The sequence below is a fragment of the Cupressus sempervirens genome, chromosome 9 (assembly GCF_028749045.1).
Source record: "Cupressus sempervirens isolate cs-2001-9-10 chromosome 9, ASM2874904v1, whole genome shotgun sequence".
Lineage (NCBI taxonomy): Eukaryota > Viridiplantae > Streptophyta > Pinopsida > Cupressales > Cupressaceae > Cupressus > Cupressus sempervirens.
This window is the reverse complement of record NC_143126.1, coordinates 449,518,190-449,529,469: the sequence shown is the minus strand read 5'-3', so window position 1 is coordinate 449,529,469 and position 11,280 is coordinate 449,518,190.

Here is an 11,280-nt window from a genome sequence, read left to right as displayed (position 1 = left end):
GGTTTCATCCTTGCATTTTCATATTATCTTAGAGTCATATTTATTTTCATATATCAATATTGCATTGTTATTTCCTTTCATAGATTATATTTCCTTTCTTGTATTTCTTTGCATTGTTATCATTTAGATTAGCTTGCATCTTCATTTGCATTCACATTTTGATCTTTGAATCTCTCATTTTATGGTGTACTTGCATGGGTACAAACTAGTCAAACTAAAGGGCTCCATTACAAACCCTTGCACTCCATGAATAGAGAGCTATGAGTCACCATTTGAGATCTCATTCTTCAACAATCTTGGATATAATGACTCATAGAAGTGTGCTCACATTTTAATCATACAATTGTTACTTTCTTGTTCTTAGCTTAGCTTCATTTTCATTGTACTTACATTAGATCTACTTTTCTTGTAATTGTATCTCATTAGATTAATGTAGCATGCTCATACTAGCTTACTTTTATTTGCATTTGTATACTCTATTGTAGTTATTGGATAATAGCACTCTTGTGTATATCTTTGAATATTGCATTCTATGGTGCACCTTGCAAGGGTCTCTTTTTGAGGTTCATTTGAGAGCCACACTCATACTCTTTTAGATTCTTACACATCATGAATAAGAGCTACAAGCTGCTTTCCAAGTCTCCTAGTCAATGGGATTCTTTGGATTTAATGGTTTACAAAAGTGTGTCACATTTTTGGCATACATTATTTTCAAAATAACCTACCCAGTTTTCATTTGTATCTAATGTTAATGTGAAATCTAATTCTATTTGATACAGTAATACCTTATCAAATATTTGAAAATTCTCTTTACAAACATAACTTGCAATTTTTTTAGTTCTTGTTGAAATTTGTTATCCATTCATATTGCATACATGATGTTTAGTCTAGTTGCATTTAGGTACAAAAATCCCCTAATCATTGATATGCAAATATTTGCATCTAATTTTAATGAATCATCATCTTTAGTCAACTTACAACTAATAACAATAGGAGTACATATACAATCATTGAATTTTCTAAACTAAATTTCTTTAGTTTCTCCTTTACATACTTGGATTGAGAAATGAAGATGTCTATTCTGTTTTGACTTACTTGTAATAAAAGAAAGAAATTTAACTCTATTATCATTAACATCTCAAAATAACTCTATATTTCTTCAACATATTTCTTACACAAGTCATCTTTCCCCAAACGTGATGTCATTAATACACACAAAAAATTAGGTTATTTTCTAAATATACCTTGAAGTATTGATTGTTGTCTTCCTTTCCTTTCATGAATCCTTTATTGATCAAATATTTGTCTAATTTACCATACCAAGATCTAGGATCATTCTCAATATGTATAATACCTTATTTAATATGTGGACAACATCAGGGTCTTTTATGATCTAAAAACTTTTTGTTGCTCAATGTACACTTCTTCCTTTAGTCCACCATTTAGGAACATAGACTTGACATCCATTTGATAAGCTTTTAATGTTTTGAATGATGTGAATGCTACACACATCCTAATAACCTCCATTCTAGAAATAAGAGTATACATACATCATCAATTTTAATTCCTTCTATTTGTGAGTAACCCTTGTATACCAATCCTTCCTTGTTTCTTACAAATTTTCCATCCTTCTCATTTTTGTCTTTTAATCTAGGAAAAACTTCCTAGGCCTAGTTCTTTTCTATCAGATTATACTCTTCCTTCATATCGTTGATCCAACTTTGATCATTACAAGATTTTGTTACATACTTAAGTTCAATTTCTAAAAGTAAGCACAAAAAAACATGACCTTGTGTTGCTTTACTTCTGGTAATAACTCATTTTTGCATCTCCAATGATCTAGTTTTCATAGTAATGCCTCTATGCACACCTTAGTTTCTTAGTAGAAGATGTCGATGTTAGTCTCAAATGAATGTCATCTTCCTCTTTATTATATTTTCTCTTGTAATTTGTATCAAATTCATAATCAAAATTTCATTTAGAAACCTTCTTAAAATATTCATTAATTTCACATTCACAATTTCCATAATTTTTTTCAATCTTTATTGTAACATCAATAAGCTTTTCTTCTTGTTGAGTAACCCATAAATATTCCTCCATTAGCTTTGTTACCAAAATTACAAGGATTGTCTTCATCATTTTGAATGTAACACTTTCTACCAAAGATTTTGCAATAATTAACTATAGGAGCTCTTCCATGCCATAAATTTTATGAAGTATTTCCATACTTCTTTTGGTATAGGTTTCTATTGAGTGCATATACAAAAATATGTGTTTATTCTCTCTAATAAATTTATAGTAGACTTGATTCTTTCAACATAATTCTTGTTGCTTCTTGAATAATTTGATTCATCCTTTCATCAAAACCATTATATTATGGTATTCTTACCATTGAAAATTGTCTCTTAATGCCACACTTCTCACAAAAAAAATTCAAATATATCAAATGTAAGTTATCTCCTCCTTTGTTAATTTCTCAAACACTTGATGTCAACTCTAGCCTTAAATATATTTAATTTCTCAAATGCTTAATATTTATCTCTAAGAGATGAAACCCACATCATCCTTATAATAATCAATAAAAAGTATAAATTACCTTTCACCTTGGAAACTCCTTATTCTGGTAGGATTATAGAGATTAGAATGCACAATATTCAGTACACAGGATGATGATTCTTCTTCTTCATTGAATGTTTCTCTTCTCTATCTCCCTTTTGAAAACCCTTTCAAATAATGATTTCAAGTTTATGTAGTATGGGTAGACCTCTCATTGCATGAGATGAGCTTATTCTTACTAGATTGTCAAAGTTTATTTGACATCCTTCGATGCCAGATCCAACTGTCATTGGTATGAGATAGTAAGAAAAATCCTTTCAGAGATCCTTCAAGATGGTGCATATTCCTTCTTGTCCTTTTTTTAAAATTGTAATTATATCTCCAATATGTTTTTGATTTCACATCCTTCATTCTTGAAGATAACATTGTATCCATTTTCACACATCTGTCCAACACTCAACACATTGTGATATAATTTTTTCACATAATAGACATGTCTAGTGTTACTATTTCCATAAAATATAATAGTTCCTTTACCAATAATATAAGTTTCTTTGTCATTATTAAATCTAATAGAATCACCCTCATATTTTCTAAGTGATAAAAAGTCCCTTTATCTTTAGTCATATGATGAGAATCACTATCAATCAACCACTCATTTTTGTTCCTTCCAACATATAATAAAATTGTAATAACATCATCAACTTGAACACAAATGCCAATGATATCAACTCCAAATCTCTTATCTTTTTAACCATAAAATAAGTAATCTTTTGTTTCTAACTTGTTCATCTAAGATACTAGAATCTTCATTCATACAACAATCATTTTTATTGAATCTTTTAAAATTCTTCCTAGGACCCTTTTTTAAACATATAGTAGCCAAAAGACTAGTCTTACAAGATCTAATTAATTTTATGGGTAACATACCTTTTATTTGTAGTACCTTTCTTTAATCTTCTTGCTTGAATTTTGCCAAATAATTATTCTTTGGTAAACTTCATTGGATCATACACCTGAATCACTAATATCTTGTCACTATAGTTGTTGGATAATGTCATCAAGATATTTTCCATGAAGTCATCATTAGTTATAGTGTCTCCTTGGTTCTTGACTTCATTAATTTCATTCTTAACTCTTTGTAAATACCTTTTAATATCTTTACCATCTTCCAATCCCAAATTATCATTGTGTCTCTTAGTTATCAACTTCTTAGATGACTTGACTCTATTATTTCCTTCATAGGTCTCTTTCAATTTTTCCAAAATTCATAAGTAATAAATTTAAACAAATAATTTTAGCTAACTCAACCTTTGATAAAGAACTAGTAATATTGGCATACCTCATCTTTTCATTCTCCTCATATTCTTTGATTTCATCTTGAGTCTTAAGTCCATTATGAAGAAATACATACTTTGTCTTTACAAGCTTCTAGGTCTTGTAGCCAATCGATACCAAAGTATCCTTTCATTAGATCTTTCCATGAACTATACTCTAATCCATCAAATACAAGAACACTAAATATGTGTGTCATTAGATCTACCTCAAAAAGTTAATCTCTTTACCAAGGAACCAATATCTGACACTATTATAGAACAAGTTGAATAACTTGGGGGGGTGAATTAGTTATTCTCACAAAACTCTACAAAACTTTTCTTTGTTAGTTAGCAATTAAACACTTGCAAAGACAACTTTAGATTTTTCAGGTCAACACATTAAACATTGACAAAAAACATAAGCATGAAGAATACATGTACCCTGACATAGAGAACAACAAATTTTACATGGAAAACTCAAATAGGGAGAAACAACAAAGAGTCTAATTCTCATGAAACATAAAACACTTGTCAAGGTGATTTGTACAAAGGCTCACTGCTAATACACAAGGGATCACTTCCAAAAGATATAAAAATAGATAGATTCCACCACTAAGATCAACATACTTCAAGCACAGACCCAAATTTTGTCATGCAGAGTCTTAGTCACTTCACAAACCACATCTATAACTTGGTACTTCATTATGAATAGTTGAATCACTCTTCTTACTTATACAACATAATAAGATCCAGCAAGTCATCCAAGCCAATTGAAATAGGTCACACCAAAACATTCTCATGATATTGTTGATCTTTGGTAGCTAAAATTGGATAAACCTAAGAATATATTTAACATAATATATAATAGTTTACAAGAGAAACTAATATAGTAATATATATATATATATATATAAAATATTAGTTAACAAATGGACATGTCCATTGAATGGACCTATCTCTTCAAGGTTTATGCTTATAAGAGAGAGAGTTGCTTTTAGAAAATATATACCTCAAGAAGTTGTAATCTTTCCTTGGTGTATTTATAAACCAAGGTTAGACCTTCTTTATTTATTATTATAATATATTAGGATATAAGCCAAGGTATCCTAATATATTTCTTTTTTGTCCTTTTTCCACTACATCTTATTTTGTCATCTAGTGGAATATGTGAGGACAAATATATATTGTAATTTCTAATTTTAGATTATTCCTCCTTAAGAGGAATCTCACACTTGGCCTCACACACTTATGAATGGTGGCATTCATAGACATGGGAGTTACATTCTAACTCCTCTCTCTCATCTCTATTTAAGAGATGACCCTCTTCTCTCATTTAAACAATGAGGTTTTTTCCTCTTCTCAATTATTGTATGAGCAATTGCTCTCTTGCTCTCTCTCTCTCTTTCTCTCTTCCTTCTTAGGCTTTTCATGCCTCATTCATAATGTCACAAGGGGTTTTCTTTGCTTTCCCCTTTCCAAATATCTTGTCTCATGGTGTTGGAGCTTGAAGCTTTCTCTCTCCTATTTTATGGTAATATCTTTTCATGCATTTACTCACTTAGATTCTTTCTTGGTATTGCTTATTTACAGATTTCTTTTTCCATTTCTAACAAATATATATATATATATATATATATATATATATATATATATATATATATATATAATATTAGTTAACAAATGGACATGTCCATTGAATGGACCTATCTCTTCAAGGTTTATGCTTATAAGAGAGAGAGTTGCTTTTAGAAAATATATACCTCATAGACAATACAAGTACATTTGTAGTGATCCTCAAAACTTAGCAAATATAAAGAAATGAAATGAGGTCCACTTTTACCAATACAACATGCTACACTTTAGACCAATATGTAACACGCTTTCCAAAGCACTCGATTCTAACAAATATATTCAACACATAACAATCACATAGCTAGGACCAAAACCATATACACAACCCGATAGGATCAACCCAAAAATATATAAACTACCTCAAAGTAGATCACACAAAATTTTAGTTAATGAATACACCAACCTATACATAGACTATTGGTACACATCAACTAATACTCCAACAAGTTAGTTACACATCAATCGATACACCTAGAGGCTCAAAGGTAAGTATGTTGACATCAATGATAATCATTAGTAAAAAACAACATTAGATAGCATCAACCTCACATTCTAGTAGCTTCTTGTAGTAGCCTATATTAGAACAAAGGGTTGACATTCGAGGTCCTTCTATTTGGATTGTCCACTTTGAATTCCTTTAGTTTCATGTGACCTATGTTAGTATCTATTTTGTCTAGTTGGTTGTTCCCCAACCTTGATAGTGTAATGTATCTAGGGAATTTATACTTCATTGGTACAACTAGAGTCATATCTAGAAACACACATGAAAAATATGTATTAAAACATTATTGATTTTATTGAAATTTTATAATTCCTTAAAGAAAAATAATTAAAGAAAACAATGATAAAATATGTCCATGTGGATTTAACCATTTAGAAAAAAACCCACATGCATTATACAAAAACACCCCCTTTGTTAAGGAACATAGTCAAAATTGGGGTTTCGAGGGTCATAGATCTCCAAAGCCTTTTGCGATATTGGGGTCTATAACCCTTAAAACCTAAAAAAAATCCTAGCTTATTGAAGTTTTGGTTCTATGTGCATGTCTTGAAGGTCAATGGATGCCAAATTGATGACACCTATACTAAGAAAAACAAAGGGCAAATATTCATGGGTTGGGATATGAAGACCTTCAATGACTAAAGGGGGTCAAGGGCCTTCAAAACCATGACACCCATTGCATATGAAAATTATGGTGGTCAATGTTGCGAAACCCCTAATCCTTTTGGGGGTTGGGTGTTTCCACACCCCTTGTACTAGAGTGTCACCATTCATAGTGTTAATGCAAGTTTTTAGTTAAATTCATTTTTCAGGGTTAAGGGCATGATGATCCCCTACCCACTTTAAGGGGCTAGGGATCATCATACCTCAATGCTTGAAAGTTTATATTCATAAACATTTTTTGAAAAGGGTTTCATTGTGTAGGTGTTTAATCCTTTATTCTTGCAATACAAATATTTCTCGTGCATAGATAGATGAGTGTACATCCTTAAAAAAACTTAGTTAAAACAAAGATCTAAATCAAATTAGAAAAATAACTAGTACAATGACCTTCACTAAGTGCACATAAGGATGAACACAAAAGACTAAAGGGTAGCCTTTTATAGGCTACGTGGGTTCTTTTCCAAGGTTGGGGTACCAAGGTCCTAGACCCATTTTGGTGGTTAGGGGTCTTGGGAGCCCCAAAAGCTCAAAATTGACTTTTATCTACTCCTTCAAATTTCCTAAGGAGATAATTAGGATTTTGATGATCGTACATCTTGAAGACCACTACCATCCCAAACCCATAAAACTATGAAAACTCAAAAACAAAAAGACATAAAAAGAAGAAGGAAAAGGAAAAAATAAAACAAGAGCTAAAACTCAAAGCAAATGAAATGAGGTTTCATCATCCAAACCAAAGTATCATTTATTTCTTCACAATCTGACTTCCTTGAGAGTTAGGTGTGAAACCTTCTAAAACCTACATATGTGAGGAACCAAAAGCTAACAAAAAGAGAAAGAAAAAGTAGGGGTCCCCACTTGTCCAAGTGGGGTGTGAGTTGTGAGACAAAACAAGAACTTTCTATTATTTTATAAGAGTTGAAAGCAACAAAATTAATGTGTTAATTAGAGATTTATTTTAAAATAAATTTACACAATAAATTGTTCGAATGACACCATATTGTCATCTAAAGCTTTTTGTTTATTTTTCAAATAAGAATAAAAATGAAGTATACATGGTAGTGTTCACTTCATAAATATGGTATGTCAATATATTGACAACTAAATCTTTTGATTTATTTTACAATTAGAATATAAACTAAATTTACATAATCTTTGTTCACTTCATAAATCTTTCATATTGATGGTATGAAAACATATTGTTATCTAAACATGTAGTGGGAAAAATGTGAATCACGATCAACTTCTCATAAAATATTTATTCTTTATTAAAATTTAAAAGTCATATCTCTCTACTTACCTACTTATTTGTGTGTGAAGAATATTCTAAAATTAATTTTATTTATTAAAAAACTAAAATATAAATAAATTTACTTTATTCTAAACTCAATTTCATTATTTAACAAACTAAAATATAAATTTGACAGTTCTATTTGTATTACACAAACAAAAGACAGAATTTTACGGATCCACCTTCTGCCATTTTCATATTAAATAAACGCTTCATGAGAAATACCTTATTTGAAGCGGAGGGCTTTTCATATAATTTCGCTAGGGTTTCCATCAACTCTTATGTCATCTTCAATTTTATAATATTAAATGCCACCGATGGTGCTAGGCATAATCAAATGCTTCCAAGTGTCTTTCTATCTAAAAATCTCAGTCGTCATTTGTCATAGATCCTTGATTCTTGGCTTTTTCTTCCAACAACTTCCATAAATCCTTCTGATAAAGATAGTCTTCCATTTGCATCTTCCATAACTAAAAGTTATGCCCATTAAACTTGTCAACCCTCAACTTACCCTCATTTGCCATCGCTCCCACTCAACTGTGAGACTTTCCTGCAGAGGATAACTAAAAAACCACCTCGCTCTGAAACCACTTGTTAGGATTAAAATTCTGACTAAAATAACAATTACATACAAGTATAAACGATATCATAAAATAATAGATCACACAGAAAAGAACACAAGACACCAAGATTTAACGTGGTTCACCCAATCCCTGGGCTACGTCCACCACAACAAGTCCAATATTATTACGATCTAGTGATTACAACCTCATTAGAATCTGTAATCCCTTACAACTCAATACCATTGCAAGAAGCAATTTTGTATCACACCTTATGAAACAATCCTTAACCCTAAGCCCTTTGATACAAGTATTTTTGTTGCTTTAGGGTTAAAATTAGTTACAACATGTCAGCCATAAATTAGGGAATAAATAATAGCCAATTGGTGAATATTAGCCAATGGTGAATAGTAGACCAAATTCTTTTTCCCCTTTGATGCCCCGAACCTTCATGAATTTATGATGTAGAGTACTTCCCTGATCAGTCACCACATCCTAGGACCCCTAGGGACATATGTTGTCATGAAATGTGTCAAAAGGGGTCATAGGATAACCTGTGACTCATTTTGACCCATTCAAACAAATCAAATAGGTCCCTAGGGGTCCTATGATCCCTAGGGACATATGTTGTCCTAAAATGCATCGAAAGGACCTATGACCCCTTTCAACCCATTCAAACAAATCACATAGGTTTGCCTAGTATAAGAAAAAATAAATAAATTATTTTTGTAAAGTTTTCAATTAGTTAAAGTGGTAAGACATGGATTTTTTTATTCTGAAAAAGTTATAGTAGAAAATTTATATTTAATTATTTATTTGGAGTAAAAATACCCAAAAATATGTGTCACATCTAGGCATGAGTCTAATTTCTATATCTATAATTATATTAAAAGATATTATCATTTGATTTTGATTAAACTGATTGAACATATCATTACTTTTTATTTTCACCCGAATTTTTTTGTAGTACTGCATTAAAATCCAAAATTTTGACAAATCAAATTATTTTGTCTCCAAATAAGGTCTAGTAGTTTAGAAACTACATTCATTTTCCTTCAGATTCTTTTCTTACAACTTTTTGATATAATGCCCATAACTACTTTAAAATTATGTGTCAAGTTAACATAACCCTGATTTGCTAATTTTTCACTGCCACTTAAGACCATAGTTTGGTTGACCATGATCCTGCACATACCCATTATTGATTTTATTGAAATTGAATGAATTCCTTACAAAAAACTAATTAAAGAAAACAATGATAAAATTGGGGTTTCAAGGGTCATAGATCTCCAAACCCTTTTGCGATATTGGGGTCTATAACCCTTAAAACCTCAAAAAAATCCTATCTTATTGAAGTTTGGTTCTATGTGCATGTCTTGAGGGTCAATGGATGTCAAATTGATGACACCCACACTAAGAAAAAAAAAAAGGGAAAATATTCATGGGTTGGGATATGAAGACCCTCAATGAGTAAAGGGGGTCAAGGGTCTTCAAAACCATGACACCCATTGCATATGCAAATTAGGGGGGTCAATGTTGCAGAACCCTTAACCCTTTTGGGGGTCGGGTGTTTCCACACCCCCAATACTAGAGTGTCACCATTCATAGTTTTAATGCAAGCTTTTAGTTAAATTTAATTTTCAGGGGGTCAAGGCATGATGATCCTTTGCCCCCTTTAAGGGGTCACATATCATCATACCCCAATGCTTGAAAGTTTATATTCATAGAATTTTTTTGAAAAGGGTTTCATTGTGTAGGCGTTCGATCCTTTATTCTTGCAATACAAATATTTCTCGTGCATAGATAGATGAGTGTACATCCTAAAAAAACTTAGTTAAAACAAAGATCTAAATCAAATTAGAAAAATAACTAGTATAATGACCTTCACTAAGTGCACATAAGGATGAGCACAAAAGACTGAAGGGTAGCCTTTTATAGGCTATGTGGGTTCTTTTCCAAGGTTGGGGTACCAAGGTCTTAGACCCATTTTGGTGGTTAGGGGTCTTGGGAGCCCCGAAAGCTCGAAATTGACTTTTATCTACTTATTCAAAATTCCTAAGGAGATGATCAGGATTTTGAGGATCATACATCTTGAAGACCACTACTATCCCAAACCCATTAAACTAAGAAAAACTCAAAAACAAAAAGACTTAAAAAGAAGAAGGAAAAAGGTTAAAAAAAAAACAAAAAAAAAAATCTCAAAACAAATGAAATGAGGTTTCATCATCCAAATCAAGGTATCATTTATTTCTTCACAATCTGACTTCCTCAAGAGTTAGGTGTGAAACGTTCTAAAACCCACATATGTGAGGAAACAAAAGTTGACAAAAAGAAAAAGAAAAAGAAGGGGTCCCCACTTGTCCAAGTGGGGTGTGAGTTGAGAGACAAAACAAGAACTTTCTATTATTTTATAAGAGTTGAAAGCAACAAAATTAATGTGTTAATTAGAGAGTTATTTGAAAACAAATTTACATAATAAATTGTTCGAATGACACCATATTGTCATCTAAACCTTTTTGTTTATTTTTTAAATAAGAATAAAAATGAAATATACATGGTATTGTTCACTTCATAAATCTCTCATATTGATGGTATGACAACATATCGACAACTAAATCTTTTGATTTATTTTATAATCAAAATATAAACTAATTTTACATAGTCTTTGTTCACTTCATAAATCTTTCATATTGGTGATATGGCAACATATTGTCATCTAAACATGTATTGGAAAAAATGTGAATCACCATCAACTTCTCA